A 25,713-nucleotide genomic window follows, 5' to 3' on the forward strand; every position below is an offset into this window, starting at 1 on the left:
AAGAAGACGGTAGCTGTCCTTCCATAGACATAGCATAAAGAAGAGGCTGCCCCGAGCTCCTGTCACTGTTACTATTATTGTTTAAAGATTGATCTTTATTCTTTTTAAATTTGATCTTTATTATTTTTGAATTAAAAAAAAAAGAAATAAAAGGGGGAGGTGACTGCTCCTAGGTATGTATGGTGGAGGAGAAAGTTTATTGTAGATAAAAAGGGAATGTACAGCTGGAGACTTTTGGCAGAGTTCAGAGGGAACGGGCCTTGTGGGGGGTGGGGGTGGGGGTGGGACAAAAGAAGAGTTACTGACCAAGAGGGGTGGCCTGAGCTAAGAGCCTGGCCAAGAGGCTGGTGTAGCCAAAATGGCTGAGTTATGTATGTGCCAAAGGAGCTATGGAGAGGGAAGCCGGAGTTCAGGGGAGGGGGACAGGTATGCTAGCCAGGAGGATACTGTAACAGGTTGGGCCTGAGGGGTGCTGGGAGAACCTGGCGGCCAGCATCAGCTTTGGTATGTTAATAAGCACGTTAGTTATTTGTCTGGGATCTGAGCCCTAACAATGTTTATTTACGGGTCTGTGTGTCTGTGTGAGTGAATGGCACGTGTGTGCTGCTTTGCCTCTCAGAACAGGCATGAATTGAAGTGGTCTGACAGCTGGATGGCAGTGTCTTAGGCCTTTTCTTTAATCCTAGCGGTAGGCAGATCCCTGAGTTGGAGGCCAGCTTGGTCTATAGAGTGAGCTCCAGGTCAACCAGGGATACATAGAGAAACCCTGTCACAAAAAAACCCAAAAAACCAAACCAAACCAAGCAATAAATAATTTGTCAGAGCGAGCGTGTACACACTTTACATGCCTAGAGATGCTGATTTTTCTTCCTTTGTACAAGAAAGACCATATTTCATGTTCCAGGAGTCTATTTCTTTCTAGGTCCCTCACAGGACTGATCACAACCCGAGTGTTTGGTTTCGGACCCCTGGACAAGGGACTGGGGCGAATATTTTACACATCACAGCGGACCTGGCCTCTAGGTTCTCCCAGAATTCCTCAGTCCCCACCTGGCACACCAGGGGCTAGGCTGCCCTTCCCCCAGATGTTCTTCTCTATTTAATCCAGAGATTTGGTCTCCCCCATCCTGCCCCCCTCTCTTCTCTCTTTGCCTGCTCCCTCTTGTTGGTATTCTGTCTAAGCTCCACCCCCACAGCTACCTGGAAGAGCCAGGTATGCTCCGCCCCACAGTTGCCTGGCAACAGCCCGCCGTGCCTGACTATAAAAGGGGCTGCTTGCCCTCTCCTCTCTCTCTTGCTCTTTGTTCTTCCTTCTCTGCTCTTGCTCTCTTCTCTGTACCTTCTCTCCCTACTCCCCTCCCCCATGCTCATGGCGGGCCTTCTTTTCCTCTCCTCTCCTCTTCTCTTATTAAACCTCTCCACGTGGAACCATGTTGGCCTGGTGTGCTTTATCTGGGCGTGGGCCGAGATTTAAACCCTAACACCTCTTCCTTCCTTCCTTCCTTCCTTCCTTCCTTCCTTCCTTCCTTCCTTCCTTCCTTCCTTCTTTCCTTCCTTCCTTCCTTCCTCTCTCTCCCACCTCCCCTCCCATAGCAACTTCTCTGGAGTTGGGGCCGGTGAACTCACCGTCTGAAAGCAGCCTCTCAATAAACCTGCCTTTAATATAATCCAGTCTGGCTTGAGAGGGCTCATTTCACCAGCAGAGAAACATTTTATCACCACGCATCAGCTTTTCCCTTAATTTTCTTCTTCGAAGGCTTTCACTGTGTATACTGTATTTCTCCAGGGACAGACGGTCATACCCGGCTAACCTCATTGAAAGAGACAGCTTAGTGGGGTGGAGGTGGACAAGCTAGACATTACTGAAGGCAAGAGGAGGAAGCATTTCTGAGAAGATGGGCCAGTGGTTTATACGCCAGATGCCAGGCCAGATGCTTAGGGGATGAAATACACGTGGGCGTGGTCTCAAAGACCAACGGGGTACACAAGCAAGGTCACCATCTCGACCACAGCCGAGAAGAGCAGGCGCTTTACAATTAAATAACGATCTGCTGATTCCTCTAAAATGCTTCTCCTGCCCTCTTTTCTATCTATTAACCTTTGGTTCCTCTCCACCATTATCTGATTGCACTTTCCAGCTCAGGACAGTGCATGGAACTGCAGTCCCCGTGAAACACAGAACAATAACAACAATAGCTCTCCAGTCAATTCTTGTTAGCAGGAAAACCCTAGAGACTGTACGGGTCACGTGGGTCAGGCAACTGTTGCTGATGGGAATGAAATGATCAATTTATCCTCTAAAGAAAGAGGTTCGGTCTTTCCAGGAGCCAGGTTAAACGCCGGGCAATAACCGGAGCCTGTGTCTAGTTGTTAGGACAGGAGAAAGAAACGACCCAGGGCCCCAGTCAGCCAGGATCCTGGAACTGACGCATGTGGCTTCCTGTCAGCACTCTTGTATCCAACACGAGTCTTTAGGAAGTCATGTGCTTCTTGGAACTTCAATTTCTTTATCTGATGCATTGATTGGCTTTGTGCCCCTTCTGTCCAGCTCACAGGGCTGTCCTAATCATAAAGTGTGTTAATGTTTGTAAATAAATTCTGTCCTGAACGCATATAGTACTCAGAGGTGTCTTTCCTTTCAGGGGAACTCATTTCTTGGTTCACCGTGGGGGGGGGGCATGATTGGCAAGTGTTCAACACCCCATTAAACAGGAGAAGTGACTCATTGATTTCCTTGTGTGACCTTTCAAGGACTCCACGGATCCCTCTGAGGACCCTAAGCACGGTTCCAGGCGGCCTCTCTGGTGTGATATACTTTATTTAAATTTAACCCAACAGTTTCAAGTCTTACAAGGAAGCTATTTCTTCTCCTTTCGACCGAGGAAGACAGCAAACCTTGGATGAATTGACTATGTCATGCCTGAATTCAACTTGACATTTGAAGCTCGAATCTGCCTGACTCCCAGGGCACAATCCGTTTTCAGGTGATGCTATTGTTTAGCTTTGATGGTAGCAATAAAGCCATCCCTATATGCCCTGGAGTGACGAGAGAAGTAATGGGGGTTTCCAGGAAGTAATGGGGGTTTCCAGGAAGTAATGGGGGTTTCCAGGAAGTAATGGGGGTTTCCAGGAAGTAATGCGGGTTTCCAGGAAGTAATGCGGGTTTCCAGGAAGTAATGCGGGTTTCCAGGAAGTAATGGGGGTTGCAGAAAAATCACTTAACCACCATTTTGTGGAGACACCTGGGATCCAAGAGTGGCCAGTGCCCATTATTTGGGCATCCACTCTTTCCCTCTGCTTCTATCTCTCCTCCATGTCTCCTCCGTGTCCCCTCCATCTCTCCAGAATCACTTAGGTTGACTGGAGCAAGATCCAACAATTTACAGAATACGTTTTTGGCAGGCTCTCATGGAACCTTGAAGCTACCTGAGTTCTTCAAAGTCACCAGTCCAGGTGGCTACCCTAGATGGAAACCTAGTTGGAGCTCAGCTTGAGCACAGGGCAGGGGTGTGGGGTAGGTATGGGGTGTGGGCGGGTGAGGGACCAGCTTCATTTTAACCCTCTTTCTCAGTGTGGGTCTCTCTCTTCCCTGTGGCCAATTAGGAAAGGCCATCCTCTAATCAGGTCCCATGTTCTAATCTGAGTCTTCTGCGCGGGTGTCATTCTGTTTTGCATCAGCAAAGGTGAACCTCAAGCTGGGCTGGGAAGTCTGACTCTTTGATCTAAACAAACACATCGGTGTCCAGGAGAGTTCTGTCCTGCTGGCAGGCCTCCAGAAGGGGGCGTTGCTGTCCTATCTGACAGAGGATAGGAGAGCTGGAGGTTTCAAAACAAGCTTGTCCACAACCCGGCAAATTCCATAATCTTATTTAACCAAGAGTAAGCCTTCGGTGACGGATTTTATTTTTTTAATTTGGAAAGGGGTATAAAAATTTTTCTAGAGGGTTGGGGATTTAGCTCAGTGGTAGAGCGCTTGCCTAGGAAGCGCAAGGCCCTGGGTTCGGTCCCCAGCTCCGAAAAAAAGAACCAAAAAAAAAAAAATTTTTTTTTCTAGAGTTATTGAAAAGAGCTTCATAAATGAATAGGTGAGGCAATTAGATCATTATGCAAAAAATCATTTGCTCTTTTGTTTACCAGCCATAGTTAGAATGCAGAAAAGGTATACAGCTAACATTCAAAAAAGAAACAAAACCTTTGATGTGCCAAAAAGTGAATGAAGCATATTAAGAGAAATTAAAGACTGAGAAGAAAAAAGGTAACAAACAAAATTAGGCAGAGGATACAGACAGAGAGGATACAGACACAGAGAGGATACAGACACAGAGAGGATACAGACACAGAGAGGATACAGACAGACAGACAGAGAGGATACAGACACAGAGAGGATACAGACACAGAGAGGATACAGACACAGAGAGGATACAGACACAGAGAGGATACAGACACAGAGAGGATACAGACACAGAGAGGATACAGACAGAGGATACAGACACAGGAGGATACAGACACAGAGGATACAGACACAGAGGATGCAGACAGAGAGGATACGGGACAGAGGGATGCAGACACAGAGGATACAGACACAGAGGAGATACAGACACAGAGGATACAGACAGGGGATACAGACACAGAGGATACAGACACAGAGAGGATACAGACACAGAGAGGATGCAGACACAGAGAGGATACAGACAGACAGAGAGGATACAGACAGTTATAACATAGATCTAAAGAGCTTTCAAGCACACAGGTGCGCAATTTTACTGATATTCAGGGAAATTAAAGAAAAGCAAGCTACCACCACAAACCCCTGAGATTGTTGAGAACCAAAATATTTGCCAAAGAATCGGGAAGATACAGAGAGGTAGAAACGCAGGGTGCTTGTGGGTAGTGAGTTAGAAACTGCCCTCTAAGCACAGCTGTGGAAATACCTTCTGCTTGAGAGACTCTCTTACTTGTCACAAGGCCAGAGAGAAGAGTTTGTACCATACAAGTGTTCAAAAGAAGAAGCGGAAACAACTTAGACGGCCATCAAGGAAAACAAAATCAGGTGCGCAGCGGGATATCTGAAAACTGACGAAAAAGCAAACCAAAACAAACTTTTCATGTACATGGGAAATGAAACCATAAAACAAAACAAAGACTATAAGAGGTCCATTAATAGTAACTTTATAAGGTTCTATTTTTGTTTTATGTGCATGAGTTTTCAAATGCATGGGCATGCAGTGTCCGAGGAGGCCAGAAGAGGGCGTCAGACCTTGTGGAACTAAACAAGACTATTGTGAGCTGCTGTGTGGGTGCTGGGAATTGAACCTGGATCCTCTGAAAGAGCAGCCAAGTGATCTTGACTGCTGAGCCATCTCCAGTCCTCATTCTAAATTTTAAAGAGTAAGAAGAGAGAAAGAGGCACTTACTTAAGTTTTAGGCTAGAGGAACTGCGTTGGTAAGAATTTTTGGTACGACTTGGTTTGGTCACACCAGCTCCTGGAGATAGATTATTATTTTGTAGCTCCAGAATTAAAGCTAGATATTCCCCAGTGTCTGTGACTGAATCTAAGACCTCAGACATCTAGGTACGTGCTCTGTTGCCAAGCAACATCCTCAGCCGCAGCATTTCACTAAGTTGCCCAGGCTCGTATTGGACATTGTTTTACATTTTTTATTTATAATTTGTCTCTGTGTGTATGTGTGTACACGCACGTGTGTGTGTGTGTGTGTGTGTGTGTGTGTGTGTGTGTATGCGGTACAGTTCACATGTGACAATCAGAGGACAATCTGTAAGTGACTCTTTTTTTTCCTTCCACCTTGTGGGCTCTGGGGATTGAACTCAAATATTTAGGTTTGATAACAAAATCATTTACCCACTGAGCCACCTTTCTGGCCCAACTAGCCTTCAACCTTTTTTTTTTTTTTTTTTAAATACAACCCAAGGGGGTATTTATTTAGAACTTCTGATCCTCTTTCTTTAGCCAAGACCTCAGACCTGCCCCACCAGGCGTGACTGAAGTCATTTGTTCACGATTTCCGCTCATCAATTGTGACACTTGTTGATGGGGCTGGACATTTGGTGGCACTGCCCGCCTTGAGTGTATCTGGCATTTGGAAGTACAAAGAGGAGAGGAGGGAAATGAGACTGGGGTGTGTGGGAAGGAGTGAGCCCGCTAGTTACACACGGCAGCGTGAACCCGTCACACTGGCCCTGTCTCCTCACACACCATTAGGATGACTGATGACCTACCAATGCATGTGCGTGTCCTGGAATTCTTATTACACGTCTGGAGTCCGGCTTTGGCCGGCGAGGACACTGTAGACAGCAGGTGCAGCCTTGCCCATGGGACCCACGCAGGGAAACCTCTCTCTAGATCTCCACTTTGGACAACCTCCCAGCTCTTTCTCCCTGCCAGGGCTTTGTCCTCAGTTGCCTTCCAGAGCTGAGGCCAGGGGACAAACAGAGTCCAGGGAACTGTGGACTGTGTTTGTCCCCTCCTGCCCCTAGTACAGTGGCTACTGATGCCGTCACCAATCCCTTCATCACTGACCCCTCCCTCCAATCAAGCCAGTCATAAAGTCATAAGCAGACCTGGGAAAGTAGAGCCCTGGGCCAAGGTTGCAGGAAGGCCACACCAGGCTTGACGATGAAGCTTTCAATAAAAGCAGGTGTTGTCAGGCGTGGTGCGTTTACGCCTGCGAGCCTAGCACTAGTGTGAGGTAGGTTGATGGTTGAGGCATTACCTACTGACACTGTGAACTTAGAGAACGGGGAGATGACCAGTTCTTCCTGTCAAGGTCCGTGCAGCTCAGAGCCGGAAACAGTGAACAGGCATTTGTGTAAAGGGCTCTAAGAGCCCATGTGATGGAAGGGTACCGGGACACCAACGACCTAATAGAAACCCTAACCTGGAGGCCTGGGAGGACTTCCTGAAGGAGGTGGCATCTTAACTGAGATGCAAAGTTCATAGAGGAGTGGAGGTAACTGGCTAGGTGTAGTGGTGTACCTATAATCTTAGCACATGGGAGACTGAGTCAGGAGGACCACCAGAAGTTCAAGGCAGGCTTGGACTACATAGTGAACTCTGGGTCATCTTAGTCTTTAGAATGAGACCAACTTAATGCCACCCTCCCTCCCAAAACAGTAGATGATATTCCAGATAGGAATCAGCAAGAACAAGGGCTATACGGCCAAGAATAAGAGTGGAAAGAAATAGAAAGACTAAAGAATGTGGTGGTTTGAAGATGCTTGGCCCAGGGAGTGACACTATTTGGAGGTGTGGCCTTGTTGGAGTAGATGCATCACTGTGGGGGTGGGTCTTAAGACCTTCATCCTGTCTCCCGGAAGTGAGTATTCTGCTAGCAGCCTTTGGACCAAGAGGTGGAACCCTCAGCTCCTCCAGCCCTGCGTCTGCCTGGATGCTGCCATGCTCCCACCTTGAGGATAATGGACTGAACCTCTGAACCTGTAAGCCAGCCCCAATTAAATGTTGTCCTTATAAAAGTTTCCTTGGTCATGGTCACAGCAGTAAAACCCAAACAAAGACAAAGACTGCTTTGGAGAGGGGACAGAGTGGGTGACAGACTGAAAGAATGGCATCCTGTCCCCCAGGAAGTCCTACCGGAAGAACATCTGCCTCTCTCCCTCTTTATTTCCTCCTCTTTCTTTTCTAATCCTTATCAAATACCTCCTGTGCACCTGGGAATGTGCTGGTGACTCTGAGTGGGACACAGGGTGGCAGTGATGGGTGAGGCATTTGGTAGGCAAGACAATGGTCCCCTAAAGGGGGGTCTATTATCTAAACTGTAGAAGCCATGAATCAGTTCCTTAGCAAGGCAGAAGAGTCTTTGCAAATGTGATTAAGGGCCTAGAGATGTATGTCACCTTTCATTACGTAGGTGAGCCCAGGAGGAATGTCGGAGTCAGAGAGATCTGAAGCTGCCACCCTGATGGCTTCAAAGATAGAGGAATTAATTGGCCAGCGGCCAAGTGCAAGTGGCTTGCAGAAGCTCAAGATGGCCGGAAACAGATCCTCCTTCCAGAAGCCCCCTAAGAGAATGAAGCCTTGTGGATACCTTGAATTTTAGGACTGACTTTTAGATCTATAAGGCCATAAGTCTGTGTGGTGCGTTACACTTCTAAGTTTGTAGCAACTCGTTAAGTTAGTGACTACTAACTGTAGTTTACAGAGTGAAATTAATAGATGATTTCTTAGAGCAGTGGTTCTCAACCCATGGGTCATGACCCCCTGGGGGGGGTTGAATGACCCTATCATAGGGGTCACCTAAGAATATCAGAAAACACTGGTATTTATATCACAACTAGCAAAATTACAGTTATGAAGTGGCAACAAAGATAATTTTATGGTTGGGGGGGTCACCACAACATGAGACACTGTATTCAAGGGTCGCAGCTTTCGGAGGGTTGAGAACCAGAGCTTTAGAGGAAGGAGGTGGGAGACAAAATCTCTCACTGGATTTCCAGGTCAAGTACTAATGTCAGCTGAGGACTCACTCCTGTGCTCTGGAGAGAGCCTGGAAGAGGGACAGTGATGACACTCAGTTTTGGATATGCTGGGCACGTGGTACTCATGAGGGTTTAAGGAGAAGATCAAAGAGTGGGTGATGGGGGCAGGGGGACTGTCACTGTGTAGAGTCCCATATCTGAGGGAGCATCACGTTGCTCTTCAGATGCAGGAAACTCAGTTTTGCTCTGTAACCTTTGCTACCCTTGCAACCTTTCTGTGTTCTTCAGGGCACTTTCAAAACTCCCTCTTGTGTACAGGTGAGTTTATTTCCCAACTCCGGATTCCCCATCTTCTCTGTTAGAGAGCCCTTGTTTCTCTGAAAGGCCGTCTATGGTTTTCCAGTGTCCCTGGGCACTAGTTCACCTCCAACCCCTTGATGATAGGGTCTTATGTAGCCCTGGTCTGTGGAACTCACTATGTAGAGTAGGTTAGTCTGGAACTCACAGAGATTCCCCTGCCTCTGCTCTCAAGTGTTGGGACTGAAGTTGTGCACCAGCCCTGGATCTCACTGTTTCTTCAAGCAACGTAGAACAGTATTTGCTGCAGGCAGCCACACATCAGGTGCTTGCCATCCGAACTAGGTCAGCGCCCCCACACATCACCTTTAAGGACTCCCAGTGGCAAGCCTCCACTCTAGCAGACACTCTGGGCCATCTCCCAGGCCTCCCTTCTCCCCCCCGCTGGCCCTGTCCACTGGTCCTGATCTCTTTATCCCCACTCTCATTTCAAGCTTCGTTGTTGGTCCCGTGGGCAGGAAGGCTTTGCTTTTACCACTGGAATCTGAGCTTCAGTACTGTGTCAGGATCGGAGAGCTCTGGCCCCACTCCCTAACTTTTGTACACACTGTTCTATCTGTCTGGGAAGAATGCCCTTCTGGAAGGAACCACTGGGTCTGTCTGACTCCATGCTCAAAGCACTTCTGCAGTGTCTTTGTACACTGGAGTTAATTCTATTCCGTGAACAGCATGGGTTGAATAGAGCTGCTGACCTACAACACACGTGCAATTCTGTCATGGCTGAACGGGAACCCTGGTCTTTTCACTTTGGCCCAGGAGGTGTTATTGTTGGACTGGTAACTAATATGTCTTCACTCCTGCAGTGAGGTGAGCTTGCTTAAGTAGGAAGCCGATTTCCTTGTTGGGTTGTGACAGGCAGCTTATTAATTAGCAACAGGTGAGCAGCAGTGAGCAAACCCACGAGCTTGGCTTATGTAACCCAACCTTCTCCTGCAGGGTGAGTTGTCTCACCACCGGCCTCTCTCAAGCGAATCCGAAGGGGTCACATGTCTCCTGGCTTCCCTAACAGACATCTGTCCTTGGCCCTCATCTATCTTGTTTGACTGGAGCAGGAAGGAATTGCATCTGTCCTGGAGGCGGGGGGGGGGGGAAGAGAGAGAGAGAGAGAGTGTTAGCTGTGGGGAAGGGAAGCAAAGTAGCCTAACTGGTGAAGGGCCGCAAAAATCCCATTTCTGTCAGCCCTACAGGTGGAGAGAAGAGTCAGTGTGAGAAATCTTGCAGTGATGGAATCTGAAGGTGCAAAGGAACCGGGAATCAGGTGAGCGGCCTTAGTTACTGCTCACCTGTCACATGCCTCCCTCCCAACTCCCAACTCTTCCCAAGGGGAGACCCAGCTGGTGCAGGTCTACTGAACGCTTCTCAGTTGCCTGGGTGATGTAGCTACTCAGAGGGAGCCCAGTGAAACTACAACTTCACCTCATCATGGGTTTGTTTTTTAAAGTTGGTGGGTTTTTTTCTCTGTTCTTTCCTCCCCCTTCCTTCCTTCCTTCCTTCCTTCCTTCCTTCCTTCCTTCCTTCCTTCCTCCCTTTTTCTCTTTGTTTCTTTCTTCCTCTCTTTTTCTTTTTGCATTTAAACAAAGACATCAGATTGAGTCGATCAAATTACACTCTGGCCTGGCTGTGCCTCCTCCTCCCCTCCAAGGTTAAAGGAGTTGACCTGATGGTGTGCACAACCCCGGAAGCACTGAACTAGATGACGTGAACTATGTCTATTTCTGCGAAGGATGTTCCGTCTGAAAGCCACAAAGAGACCATTAAGCAGCAAAAGGGTGTGAGATATTTAAACCCTTAGGTCACCTTCTTCCAGAACCCTCCGGGGTTAGGAGAAATGGTGTTTCCGAAGGAAATACCCAGGGACTCACAACCAGTCGCCACTGATCTCTAAGATGTCTCTCACCACTGAATTGAACCAGTTGGCACAGCCGAATGAACAGCAGTCTAAGCCCCAAGACTTGGGACCCAGCCTTGAGAAGTCTCAGCTTGTATTAACCCTAATGTCGCTCAATTCTTTCCAGATGGTTCCAGCTTCCTGATCCCCTCTATGGCCTTGAACGTCCTCTCTTCTGAAGTAGATGTTCAAAGCCGTTGTGCTGTTTCTATATGCAAATGGTCGTTTCCTTCTCTTGCGACGCTGACCCGTTTCTCTGTAGAAACCAAGTTACTGTTTTCACACTGTATTTTCTGGGTCTCTCTCTCTCTCTCTCACACACACACCACACAGAGGCACCTCTCTTCTCCTTGGTTCTGCCTTTCTCTCCCACTCTGATATTATAGTATTAGGGTCACACCTCCGGAGGACTGTCACCTCCCTGCCCCAGCTGGTGGCTGTGGCCTACTTTAGACGGTGTTGCAGGATACGGATGTTTCTAGCCCCTGAACTTGAACTCCCGCTGTCTAGCCAGTGATGTTACCTGTCATTCAAGTCCACCCTCCCTCCTACTCTGTCCTGGTGGAAGGAGGGTTGAGGGATGAGAAGAGTGGGATAGCCTTGGCTCATAAAGTATTCCGCATAGGAATACTCATTCTTTATAAAAATACCCATTAGTGATTTTGTTAAAAATCTGTGGTGAGGATCTATAGCTGATCCTGTATTTCTTAGATAGTCCCCCCACCCCCTTGAGTAGCTCTGGCTGTTCTGGAACTCACTTAAATCAGGCTAGCCTTGAATTCACAGTGATCCACCTGCCTCTGCTAGATTTAAAGGCATGCGCCACTATACCTGTCTTTTGTTTTAGTCTGACTTTTGTTATTGTTTGTTGTTTGTTTATTTGGAGACAGAGTCTGGAGCTGATGCCCCCACTGACTTTGAACTCACAGTGGTTCTCCCGCTTCTGGCCCCAGAGTGCTGGGATTACAGATGTGAGCCCCTACTGCAGGTTTGAACTTTGAAGGTTTGGACTCTAGTCACCACAGCCAAGGATCAGGAAAGAAAGGTAACCTTGAGTGTTCCTGAGACAGAACCTTGTGCATTGTTTGTGCAAACATTGGCAGTGTTTGTTAGGTTAGACTCAGGCCAGATGATGTTAGCTCTTACCTAAGCCTTACTCACAGCGTGACTCTGGAGGCTGGGGCTACAGAGCCCAAGGCTTGACTTCGGAACTGATTCAAGGACAAAGGCCTCTGTGCCATAAGAACAAATGCTGGGAACCAGTCACGGTTGCATGGCATTCGCAGTTCACATCGGATGTTAGGAAATCTACACTTGGAGCCAAGGATGGCGTGCTGGCTGGACACGAGGGTGTAATTGACAAGATGCTGTGTGAAAGTGTGGCAATCCAGCCAGCCAGCTGACAACACACAGAAGAAACACTAGGGGACACCTGATACCACTCTCTTGTCCTAGAGGGGACCCCCCAAGGAGCCAACCATAGGGCCATCTGAGGTCAGTAATTAAAATCATGCAGAAGCAACTGGGCAGATAGATGGCAGAAGGCAGGCTCTTGGCCCAGCATTTTGCCAAGCAGGCTGGTCAGACCGGGCCAGGCCCTCTGGGGCTGGGGCTCACTTGTTCACCTGGCTCTTCTCCAATGGCGGAGAGAGGCCAGAGGAGACTGGGTGCAGTGGGTGTCTCTCTGGGGCCCACGGACGAGGTTAATAGCAACTACCCCCAAGTAATCAAACTTGCAGTGTGGACAGAAAACCCTTTTTTTAAAAGTACTCACTTCAAGTCAGTTAGTGTTAGCACATGCCTTTAATCCTAGCACTCAGAACGCAGAGGCAGGTGGATCGCTGTATTTGAGGCCAGCCTGGTCTACAGAGTGAGTTCCAGGATAGCCAGGACTACCTAGTGAGACCCTGTCTGGAAAAAAAAAAAAAGAAAGAAAGAAAAGAAAAAAAAAAAGAAAAAGAGAGAAAGAAAGAATACCTCTCTTAAAGTCAATGTAGCCTATCACAGAAAAACACAACCAAACGCATGCAGAGATCAACAGGTCCTGCGAAGCCCACCTTCAATGGATATATCTACATCATAGCTCCTGAGACTCTGGAGGAGTCAGAAAGACTGCCAGGATACCAGGACGTCTCCAGAGAAGCAGTCTCTCCCAGAAATAGGGCAAAAGCAAGACTAATAGCCGTGTCAATAAACATTAATGTAGAACGGGGAAAGTTTTTGAGCTGCGCCCCTAGACAAAGAACTACAGGCAGCTAATGGCTGCAGGGAGAAGAATTAGTCTCTCTCAGAGGTGAGCCTCCTTATCAGTTGTCCAATGTAGAGGGGTCAGCCTCAAAGCAACATAGATGTCAAGATGGATTCAGAAGGTTGTATTTGTGTATGTTTGTGTGCATACACACATGTATTCTCGTGTATGTGTGTGTGTCTGTGTGCGCATGCGTGCATGTGTATGTGAGACAGAAATAAATAAAAGGCTATCAACTTGAGAGTTTGTGGCATGGGAGAGGTTGGGGAGACAAAATGGGGGTGGAAAGAGATGTAAATCTATTTCAATTAAACACACACACACGCACATATTTTTAAAAGTACCCACTTTTGTTTCAGACTCAAGGAACGTATTTCTATGTTTCCAAACCAGGAAAATTAAAGGCAAAGTTCTTTGAAGACATTTAAAGGAGATAATAATCCTTCAGGGTTTCCCACAGGGGCTTGTAGGTCTGGGGCTGCTTCTGGACTTACCGTTCCTACTCTGTGTGCTGTGTGCTCATGCTTCCAAGTAGATGAGGTATACTGGGAGTAGGGGCTGCTACTGGAATATTGCAACCAAATGGATGTGGGACAGAATAGGAGGATGGTCCTTTTCTGCTGCGGCGTGGTGGTGAAGGTAAGGAGAGATCTGAGGCTCACGGAAAGTGGGAGCATGCGTGAGTTATCAGTCAACCGTGCTGAATAGAAGGCCCAGCACCACTGGTGCTAGAAAAGGGCATTTTGGACCCATCAAACGTCCTTTCAAGAATGCAAAGGGCCTCAGCATGTCCCTTCACACCCAGGTGCAAAGAACGACTCTGGGAGCACACACGTGTGGTGTGGCCAGGGTGATGTTTCACTCACAACACTGACATCTGTTGAGCATTTACTGTACAGTAGACACTGTTTTAGCACTGGATGGGTACTAACTTAGTTATCCTGAAGTTCATATCCTCATCTTTCAGGTGAGAAAACAGAGGCCTAGCCAGACTAAAGTAATTTGTACAAAGGCATCCTTGCGGGATCTAAATCTAATGAGTTTTCCAATCACGTCTGCTTGCATTCGAATTCTTCTGTCTTCATACTCCTCCTGGTACTCTGGGTTCTCAGGTCCACCATTTGCCTAGTACATTGTATACTCTTACATCCACATTCATGAGTCCATAGGATTTCTTTTTTAAAATGGTCCTAGGAAGTAGATACATTGTATAACATCGACTCCAAGATGAACCTCACTCATGGTTTTTTCATGGTTGGTAATCAAGTACTCAGGGTTCTTGATATGGAATAAATGTTTGTTTCATTGAGTCTCATGGATTCAATTCCACGTGTCGAACTGGAGCAGCAGTAACAACGGACACTCAAATTACGGCCCAGGAGACTTAAGACCCAGGATTTACTCACCTCGAACTGCTAAAAAACAGAATGGAGCAATCGTATCTTGGCGCTTTGGGGTTGCCAGGGGCAAAACAGGCCTGGGTCTCCACAACTGAAAGATTAACTCTAAGGACAGATGCTATGAGAAAATACCTGATAGGAGGAATTTAAGGAAGGAGGGGCTTGAGGAATAGGGCCCATCGTGGTGGAGGAAGCATGGCAGTGGGAACATGACAGGGCTTGGTCATATTACTTCTGGGGTCAGAGAGGAGAAATGATTTGGGCACTCAGTTTACTTCTCCTTCCCCCTAAGCCTGGGACCTGAGTGCATAGATGTCTGTGTTCAAGTAGGCCTTTGTCCTCAGTCTGATGTCTCTAGAAACAGCTTCATAGACATGGCCAGATGTCTTCCAAGTGGGTCCAAATCCAGTTAACATGTCAATGAAGACCAGCCATCATGGCCCTTTGCTCAGGAAGAGACTGAGGGTCTGCCAGGCAATAATGATCCATTAACTACAGAAGCAGAGCTAGACGAGACCATAGAGACTACCTTTGTATTTTAGTGAAAATGCTGGCCAAGCCAATGCACAGCTTTAACCCCAGCACTGGGGAAGCGGGCAGCTCTCCATGAGTTCAAGGCCAGCCTGGGTCTACAGACAAATCTTGTCTTGAAAAATGAAAATAAATAAATAAATAAATAAATAAATAAATAAATAAATAAATAAATAAATAGAGAAAGAAAGAAAGAAAGAGAGAAAGAAAGAAGGAAAGAAAAATGTCGACTAAGTCTGGAGGGTAAAGATACTTGCTCATCTCCATAGTCAAACATGCTTCTCAGGTTAGGAGAAAAGGTTGCAACATCTATTAGCAGCCCTACTGGGTGCTTTCTAAGTGCTGCCTAAGACTTTTTCCAGAAATGTTTCCTTGGCCATAGGTGATTTCCATATATTTCCGTATCTTCCTTCCTCTCCTTATTATGAAACCTGAGGTGCTTCTTCAATGCGTCCTCAGTGCAGACAGTGTCAGACGCATGAGGAAACCCCAAACCACAGAGCCAGGAATCTGTCTGCAAGAGGGAGCCACATGGGAATCATAAAGCAGGATTCAAAGCCCATGTGTCCGCTGCCACCCAATGCCAGCCCTGCTTCTTGGCACAGCCTCCCGGCCTGGCAGAGTCAGGATTCAGTAAGAGGGCGCCCAGAACCTGTGAGGCATGAAAATACCAAGTAAACAGCCGGAGGAATGCCTCCGATTGAATTTCAGCTCTCGGCTTGGGAACATCTGTCCTATGCTGGGACTGGGAAAGGGGACGTGGGTGGGGAAGGCTAAGATTACTGTGTCCTTCTGATCAAGGGAAGAGGTTTGGTCCAGGGGACAGTCATTATTGGCAGCCCGCAGGAACAAGGGATGGGGAAAGGGGAGACTGAGGAGAAAAGTCATTCCCCATACCTCCATATCCCCTAGTCTATACAGCTACTCAGCTCTAAACTGTGGAATTCTGCCTACATTTGCCTTCAAGGGAAGACTGTGGCTGAACTCTTTCATGGGGGCAGGGACCACTGATCTAAAGTAAAGAGGAGGTGCAGAGTGGAAGTGAACAAGCTTGCCATTTCTGGAGGAGCTTCATTGAGGTGGCTCATCCCAAGAGCCAGGCCTCCATTAGTCTACCACACCGAAGCATGGGACAGGGTTCAGGGCCACAATGTGTGTAGCCCACCTTACCGAGGAAAGGTTCACATGTACCAGGCTCTCAGGACAGCACTATAGCTGGTTCCCTTCCAGCCCCACCCTACCCACACCTATCCCTAAAGTCCTCTTTAAGATGGGTTCAAAGGCTTGGCACTGACTGCATAGATAGTAGGGATGATTAAAAAAAATCAAAGTTCTAGGGCTGGAGATGCGTCTCGCTTGGTAGATGCTTGCCTAGCATGCGTAAAGCTGTGAACCTCATCCCTAGCATCTTGTAGACAGGAGCATTGTAGTCCATAATCGCACCACTCCTGAGGTGGGGGCAGGAGGACCAGAGGTTCGAGGTCATGAGCTACGTAGTAAGGTTGAGGCCAACATGAGACCCTGTCTCAAAAAATCATATCGAGAATTTATTATCACACACTGACAAGGAAGAAGCAGGGCTGTGTGGTAGAGAAGGAGAGGAAGAATTCTAAGACCGTAAACGCTCAGGATTGCTCTGGCAACTGACCTCACTGGGTGGTGGAGCGAGCTTCTTAGAGTTGGTAGCAAGGGATGTGGAGAGTTTGAGGTAGCTCCTGCTGGCTCTGATTAGGCAGAGGAGGCTAACCAGAGGAGCCAGAAAAGACACAGTCACTCGTCTGATCCCACATGAGGCTCCGTGAGCCAACGGGAAGCTTACCACTGTAACACGCCCTGCGGGAAAGGTCAAAACGACCACAGGAAGACCTGGAGATGGCAGGCCGGTGGGGGGTGCGCTCTGATATCCAGTGGAGGACAGACGAGTCTCCAAAGCCGGAGGGCTGACACCTTTGCTGACTTCTGAATTCCTAAACACCAGTTCTCGCTCCAGATTCCATGACGGGCATCGTACGCCACCTCCCCCGGGTGTTCTGCACACTTAGCTATTAAAGGAAAGATGACTTTTAAAGCCAGCCCTCCCTAGGTAGTAGGTGTGCAGGTGGGGGGAGTTGACTGATCTGGGAGTAATGACGACAAAGGAGAAGATGAAGCCAAACGGGGGAAAAATAAGATTATTAAAAGATTGTAGATTTGGGGGCAAATCCACTTCCTCAAGAGTAGAGGCTATGGAAGGAAAAAGAAGGCCTAACTTTTCCATTAAGATTCTTATGAGTATATGGATTCCAGCCCAAGGGAATGAGAGTGTAGTAATTCAACTCTCTTGTCCCCACGACTAAAAATAAGGATGATTAAAGAATGGAATCTGCCATCCCAGACGTCGGGCCTTGCTCCCGAACGTACAAAGTGAGTTAAGTCAAACACAGTAGAGAAGGAATTACCTTTAGAGATATTTTGAGTATCTTCCATCCATCATTAAAGAAGGAAAGTCGAAAGGGGTAAGCCATCATTGTGTCCTAGCAGGCTGATAGCTAGCTGGGCGGGGCAGGGAAATGAGTAGACCTAAGCCATCTGCCTTCCTCAGGCCACTGGGCTGGTGGCAGTCTGCAGTTCCTCTAAGGTCTCCCAGGCTGGATCTCCAAACGCTTCTGTTCTATTTGGAATGTCATCCACACCTCTCAGCCTCTTGTCTCCAAGTGTCTGTCACAGCGTTTGCTGTATTTATGTTAGGAATTCCCGTCACCCCAGCTGTGCAGAGAGCCAGACCAAGTTGACACACAAAGCTGTCACTTTGATAATCTCTCAGACTCATTAAAACAATTCAAACAAACAGCTGTACCCAAAGAGGGTCTCCTGTATGGCTCTGGCCAGTGGGACACACCCATCCCCAGAAGCAAGGGTCAGAGGTTTCTGAATAGCAGCAAGGTCAAATGGGGCAACAAGGTCCAGGACTGGGGAGAAGAAAAGGTAAGGGATAAAAATACATCTCTGGATGTTTTTTTTTTTTTTTTTCCGGAGCTGGGGACCGAACACAGGGCCTTGCGCTTGCTAGGCAAGCGCTCTACCACTGAGCTAAATCCCCAACCCCCATTTCTGGATGTTGATCAGTGGTGGCGCATGCCTTTGATCCCAGAATCTGGGAGGCAGAGGCAGGTGGATCTCTGTGAGTACGAGGCCAGCCTGGTCTACATAGAAGAGTTCTAGGACATCCAGGACTACATAGAGAGATTGTACCTCAAAACAACAACAACAACAACAACAACAACAACAACAATAACAACAGATCCTTGGGGCTGGGGGGTGGCTCATTCAGTAAAGTGTTTGCTAAGTAAGCATGAAGCCTTGAGTTTGGTCCCCCAAACCACGTGACAGGGCCAGGTATAGCACATGCATTTTCCTGTAATCCTAGCACTGGAGGGGCTGAGGCAGGAGGGCCTCTGAGGCTTGCAGGCCAGGTGGTTTAGCTGACAAGCTCAGGTTCAGTGAGAGACTTTGGTGGAAAATGAGAAAGGAAGACAGAGGACATCTGACGTCAATCTTTTGGCTTTCACATGTGTGTGTGTGCCCCACCCCCAGATACAGACAGACATAGACAGGCACGCACACATGTGCACACATCTTGAAATGTCTTCAACAACAACAACAACAATAACAATGGACAGATTTAACTTATCTCGTGATATATATGCAAATTACAGTATTTGCCTTGTATTTGAGGTCTGCGGTTTAATGGACTCCCTTGCCTTATATGTATTGGTTATTACCAAACTGCAAAGAATCCCGTGAAGGGTCAGGACACTATTTAACTTCCCTACCAGGCTCTGCATCCTGAACTTCCCAGGGTGATCCCGTCTCTAACACACATCTTCTGATATCCCTGGAGCCGGTTTTGATGCTTGAAGGAGGACGCTGGTCACGGGACTAATTCTCCCTCGTTTTCCCTTGAGTCACTCTCTCTTGAAGTTACTTTGGATTCCAGGAATAGGAGGTCCGGCCGATAAATATCTCTGTGACAAGGGACTTAAACTTCCTTCCCAAGCAAGATGATCCCTCCAAGAGGGTAATCATCTGTGGTGGAGAGTCTGCACCCTGGAGCAGAAACAATCCTCTCGTGGGAATCAGAGCAATTCCTCTGAAGTGAGGACAGCAACAGCTTTTGGTTCTTGCTGAACCAGAACTAAGATACCCATCAACCAGCTGCCGCTGACAAGGACTGCTTAATTGTGCCTGTTTCTCACATTCCTTTGCTCCGTTCTTTCTCCTTTTTAACCTAAAGACAAGCTTGGGGGGAGGGCTCATGCATTCTTTATTTGTTCTATTTTTTTCTACTGTGCATTAATTAAATCTCCCTTTTCCTCTTTCCGCCATTGCTTGTCTCTGGAATTGGTATACCTTGGTGGCCGAGCCGGCTGAGCTCACCCACCCCTGGAGCCTGGGTTTTGACCTACAACTCTAGAAAAAGCAGACAAGGTGGCCATGTACCTGGACTTACTTTAGTGGTATAGATGTGTCTCTAGGGTTTGCTTCCAATATTAGGGACGGGAAGTCAAAACCACTCTGCCAACTAGAACTCTTTGGCAACAAGACAGCACAGAGTAAACTTGGTTGATCGCAAGGTTTCTCAGGATTCCAGCCATCTACCAGTTCACCCCGGCCCCCTAAACTATTCCTTGTGGGCAGTGTGAAGGTGGGCGGGGTTTGGTGAGGGATGGATGTCAGAGAGAAGGAAAGGCAGGCCTGGCTGGCACCATGGAAATGAAGATGGCAGACGAAGGCTCAGCAGGACCTTGTGACCATTGCATGCAGGAGATCAGCATCAGTGTGGGCAGAGGGAAGGAAAAGCTAAAGTAAATGATGTTTGACATCCCCTTTCTCTTTTTCTCCCCCAATCCCAAAGACAGGCTTTCTCTGTGTAGCCCTGTCATGGAACTAGCTGTGTAGACCATGCTGGCCCAGAACTCAGAGATCCATTTGCCTCAGCCTTCTGAGTGCTGGGATCAAAGATGTGTGCTACCATTGCTCGACTTAGCAGGCCTTTTTAAATACCTGGTCTTGATCTCATATTTGACAACCCTAACAATGACTTCAGAAAAGATTCCAAAGCACTGATTTGGGTTCAAGAGCACATACTTCTCTGTGTGGTACCCAATCACTCACTGTAAAGTTGGTTACCTTGGAGATCACACTCAGAACTGCTCCCCTCCATCACCCCAAGAATGGATACTGGTGTCAGGTTAAGGACTCCAGTGTCAGACTGGTTACTTGTGATGACAACACCTTTGATCCCAGCACTTGGAAGGCAGGGGCAGGCAGATCTCTGTGAATTCAAGGCCAGCCTGGTCTACAGAGTGAGTTCCAGGATAGCTAGGGCCTCACAGAGAAACCTTGGCGGGGGTTGGGGGTGGGGAGAAATATCTCTTATTTAATCTCAGAGCTCAATTTCTGAACTGTGAGATGAGAACATGAATACTTCATAGAGTGCAAGATGTTTCTGCATGTATATACATCATCAGGTCTCTTCCCAGAAAATGCTGGACCTATTCCCCCTTGTCCTGCACATCACTCTGCTAAACACAGATACACTTAAAAGCTTCAACTTTGGGGGAGAAATGACCTCGATTAGAGCTAGATTTGAAGCACATGCCAAACCCTGGCCCTTATTCAATGGTTGACTCCTATTTTCCTGAGAACATGTTCTTTTAAGTAAGTGTTATAGTTACAAAACAATGATGGACCCTGGCATTCTTTCTGTCCTAAAAAGGTCATCAAAATGCAGGTGGGGCACAAGAGGGACAGGTATGGGCAGGTATGCAGGGGGATAGGTATCCAAACTAGAAAAGGGCTCAAAGGAAGCTATCATCTATAAAGCAAGGCCCCCAGCCTGGTTTCTCCAAACTGTCTGGTTAGCCATTTCCCCATTTCTCTGGCTCACAAGGAGCCCTGTTCCCTCAAGGGGAGAAGAGGTAGGAAAGTAAGGTCTAGTCGGGCAGTGATGGAGCATACATTTAATTTCAGCACTCTGGAGACAGAGGTAGGCAGATCTATAGGAGTTCAAGATCAGCCTGGTCTACAGAGCAAGTTCTAGGACAACCAATTCTTCAGCCCCAGCTAATCGGAACCGTAGGATCTTACTTCAAAATAACGAATGTCCCTGATACAGTCTTTAAACTTCCCTCTGAAACTTCATGAGCCAAGCTTCCATTGTCTGCATTGCCCACAATATTACCCCCATTAATTAATTAATTAATTCCTTCACTGTACACCCCAGTTGCTGCCCCTCCATAGTCCTTCCCCCCCCATCTCCCCTCACCTTCTCCTCTGGGTATCCCCCAACCCTGGCTCATCAAGTCTGCAGGACTAGGTACATTCTATCCCACTGAGGCCAGACAAGACAGCCCAGCTAGGGGAACATATCCCACATACAGGCAACAGCTTTATGGACAGTCCCTGCATCAGTTCTTAGGGGACCTGCATGGAGAGTGAGCTGCACATCTGCTCCATATGTGCGGGGAGGCCAAGGTCCAGCCTTTGTATGTTCTTAGGTTGGTCTTTCAGTCTCTGATAGCTCCAAGGGTCCGGGTTACTTGACTCTGTTGGTCTTTCTGTGGAGTTCCTAACCCCTTCATGGATTGGTTCGGCTCCCCAGATTATACAGGAATCCAAACGTTCAGTGTGTAAAACACCAATGGTCCCTGCCCCCAGTTGGCTTTGGTTGGTAAATAAAGTTGTCTATGGCCAATGGCTGAGCAGGGAGACAGAGGGGCACCTTAGGATTCTTGGGCAAGGGACTGAGGAAGAAAGGGAAGGAAGTCAAGGCTTGAGAAGTGTAGTAGGACAGAGTAACAGAGACACTGCCAACATGTACGAGTTGGGGATTGGGGCCCAGGAGGGCTGCAGGCCTGGGTAGCAAAGATGGAGTATGGATTTTAGTAACTAATAATTTAGGAGTATCAGAGGAGAGACATTAGAAACATGGAAGTTTGGGAGTGGCCCAGTCATTGAACCAGTAAGGCATATTAAAATAGAAGTGTGTGTGTGTGTGTGTGTATGTGTGTGTGTGTGTGTGTGTGTGTGTGTGTGTGTGTGTGTCTTTTGTTCGAGAATCCAGAGCACTGGAGTGGGTAGCAAGGAGCGCACTCTGCCACTGTTGGAGAGTAGAGTGGATTGACCAGCTGCCCTCTACATTGCGGCCTGTAATTTCCCCAATTCTTCCATAAGAGTCCCTGACCTCTGTCCAGTATTTGGCTGTGGGTCTCTTCATCTGTTTCTGTCAGCTGCTGGTGGAGCCTCTCAGAGGACAGTTATGCTAGGCGTAGAGGACAGTTATGTCTGCAAGCATAGCAGAGTATCATTAATAGTGTCAGGGACTGGTGTTTGCCCATGGGAGGGGTCTCAAGTTGGGTCCATTATTGGTTGGACATTCTCTCAGTCTCTGATCCATCTTGTCCCTGCATTTCTTGTAGACAGGACAAATTTTGGGTCAGAAATATTGTGGGTGGGTTGGTGTCCTTATCTCTTCACTGGAGGTCTTGCCTGGCTACAGGAGAGGACAGGTCTCTTCAGGTTCTATATCCCTACTGCTAGAAGTCTCGGCTGAACTCACCCCCATAGACTCCTGGGAGCTTCCGTCACACCAGGTATCTGGCACCTCCTAGAGATGGCCCACCTTCTGCCAGCCACAGATCTCTATTCACTCTCCTGGCCCTCTCTCCCAAACCCCACCTTCCCTTCCCCATCCCCTCTCCCACCCTGTTCCTACTGTCCATTTGCCTCCTACGACTGTTTTATTCCCCCTTCTAAGTGAGACCCAAGCGTCCTTGCTTGGTCCTTCCTTCTTGTTTAGCTTCTTTGGGTCTGTGGAGTGTAGCCTGAGTATCCTGTACTTTATGGCTAATGTTCACTAATAAGAGAGTTCGCACCATGCATGTCCTTTTGGGTCTGGGTTACCTCACTCAGGATACACAAAACCAACCAAACAAGAAAAAAAATCCCTACTTAGTTTCCTCTCAGTCTGAATCTGTGGTATATCCATCTCGGTCACCCATTCGCCCAGTCACCTGCTGGCCTCACACGTTGGCCTCACAGGTTGGCTGGCTATGACGAGCAGTAGTTAGGGGTCTGCAGGCTTCTCCGACCTCCCTGTTTTCATGTCTCTTGGATTTATAATCAGAGTGAAGCACCATCTGTTTTTTCACTCTCTCCCCACCCTGGCTGCTCACAGGGAGTGAGAAAATGAACTCTGTCCGACCCTAAACACAGGCAGAGGTGGGGAGGTTCTAGGGGCCGCTTGGAGTATCCTGGGAGTCCCTCACTTTTCAAAGTTGCCGGATATGGCTGTCTCTGCTCTCGCAAGCCGCCAAGCCCCAGAAGGCAATCTGTGAAGATGGGGTGTCCTCAGGAGCTCAGGCAGGGAAGGGCAGAAAAAGGCAAACACCCCTGCTCCTGGACAGAGGAGGTCTTGGGAGCCAGGAGAGAGGACACCGCATTGAACGCTTCTTGGGGGCCAAGTGCTGCATCTGTTTCTTTCACTGGTAAGAATGTCTTCGTTTCCCTGTCGTGGGGAACTGGTTCTGAGCCTGTACCTCACTTCCTCCAGGTGCTCTGCAGCTGGGGCAGAAAATGCAAACAGCCAATACTAGCAGATGCTACACCCCGAGAAGGGGGCCCATGAGGTGCTGTGGGCATGCAGGGTTGGGGGAAAAGCTACACCACCTGGGGATGAGGGGAGGTTTTGTGGGGAAAGGGTTATGGCCACAGAAGCTAATTTTATTTCCACAAGAAGGTTCGAGGAGATGGTGGGGGTGGGGAGGAGGTTGGGCTTGGGGTGGGCAGGCCCTGTCAGCTGCTTGTCCTTTTCTGTTAAACCTGTGGAAGCTTTAAGTCTAGTGAGACCTGTCCTTTATGCCTCTGGCGAAGGGACTCCTGGGAAGCAGCCAGATGGGTGTCTGAGAAGGAATGAGCAGGGTGAGAACTGCATCTCCACCCGCCCCCCCCCCGCCAAAGGCCATGGCAACCTTGGAATGGTGTGGGTGGTACTGCCCCTCATCCCTGTGGGCACAAGGGAGCCTGGCCTTTCTCTGTGCCCTGCCCTGTCCTGGGTACATGGTGACCTGGAAGAAGCACTGACTGCTTTTCCAGAGAACCCAGGTTCAATCCCCGGCACCCACATGATAGCTCACAACTGTAACTCCAGTTCCAGGGGATCTGACACCCTCTTTTCTGGTCTCTGTGGGCATCAGGCTTATATGCAGTATATAAAACATATATGCATACAAGACGCCCACATATATAAAATAATACATTTGGGCTGGGGCTATACAGATCAGCAATAGAGCACTGTGTAACGTATATAAGACCAGAGGTTTGCTCTTTAGAACACACAAACATGATTATCTTCCAAATAAAAATGTAAATACACATTAAAAAAATCTGGGGCTGGAGAGATGGCTCAGCGGTTAAGAGCACCGACTGCTCTTCCAGAGGTCCTGAGTTCAATTCCCAGCAACCACATGGTGGCTCACAACCATCCGTAATGGGATCCGATGCCCTCTTCTGGTGTATCTGAAGACAGCTGCAGTGTACTTGTATATGATAAATAAATAAATCTTAAAAAAAAAAAAATCTGAAAATTTGATTCACTGGGATGTTCCTTCTTAAAGGGATCATAAAGGAAATGTTAGGACCCTGGAAATGCCGCAGAACAGTCTGGACATATCTCAGCGACCGAGAGGCAGCCGTGAGTCTTCCATCAATGGGGATGTCAGAACCGCGGCCCTCATCCAGCTGTGTTCTCTCCACAGGCCCTGGGCTTTGGGGCAACATTGCAACAAGTTAACACACATCTAGAAGTGCTGATCGAAGAGCATGCCCAGAGAAATGATCTAAGTAAGGCTTTGAAAATATTCCCATATCTGTTTTTCTTGCAGATGTCAGCTCCAATGGACTTCTACAGAAAGAAAAGAAAAGTCTGTGAACCTAAAAATCCCAGATGGCTTCAGGAATGGTTGAATTCAGGGGCTTCAGAACATCACTAGAACATCGCTTTGTCTCTTGGAAGGCTCATCTCTTGGCTGTCCCCATTCTCACACTTGCTCTTCTCTATCAGTAGATGGAGCAGATCCAGATTTTTCAGGTTCATCGTCAGGTGGAGAGAGCAAAGCTTTTGTAATAGGAGCTTGAGCATAGATTCCTCAGGGCTCTGATCGGCTTGAACTGTCCTGAGCCAGTGACTGTAGCCAGGAGAATGAGATCTGTTGGTTGACATGGGCTGCACCCAAGTGTTGTTGTAAAAATATAACAAATAAAAAAGTATGGCTGTCTTTTACCTCGCTAGGTCCGACACCACAGTGCCCCATGATATCTGCTGGATATCTTGCCAGAAGCACACATTCTAATTCCTTGTCAGCCCAGACCAACCGCCCCACACTCCATTACACTTAAATCTGTAACTACGTAGAGCAGAATCTTAATGTCACCTGACATGGCTTCTTGTCCTCTCCCTCCTGTCTCTCCTCCTTTCCGTTTCAGTCTCCTCCTCTTCCTTCAAACTTCTCTCCCGCCCATCCTTCCTTCTCCTCCAAGACAGGCCTCCTTCTATCCTGTACCTGCCCCTTACCTGTATTTTACAAATTCAATGGGGAGAAGGTTCTGGTGAAGTCACCTGAGTCCTAAGTACATGACTAGGCAGCTGTCCTTGGGGCAGTGGAATTAGCATCAAAATAAAGATAACTCCAGGGCAAACCACAACACCTAAGAGCACAAAGGTTGGCCTCCTCCCTGCCCTGATTACTTGTATTGATTGATCCAAGATGAAATGAGAAGCCATGGTTGGAAGAGA

Source organism: Rattus rattus, chromosome 7, assembly GCF_011064425.1.
Source record: "Rattus rattus isolate New Zealand chromosome 7, Rrattus_CSIRO_v1, whole genome shotgun sequence".
Lineage (NCBI taxonomy): Eukaryota > Metazoa > Chordata > Mammalia > Rodentia > Muridae > Rattus > Rattus rattus.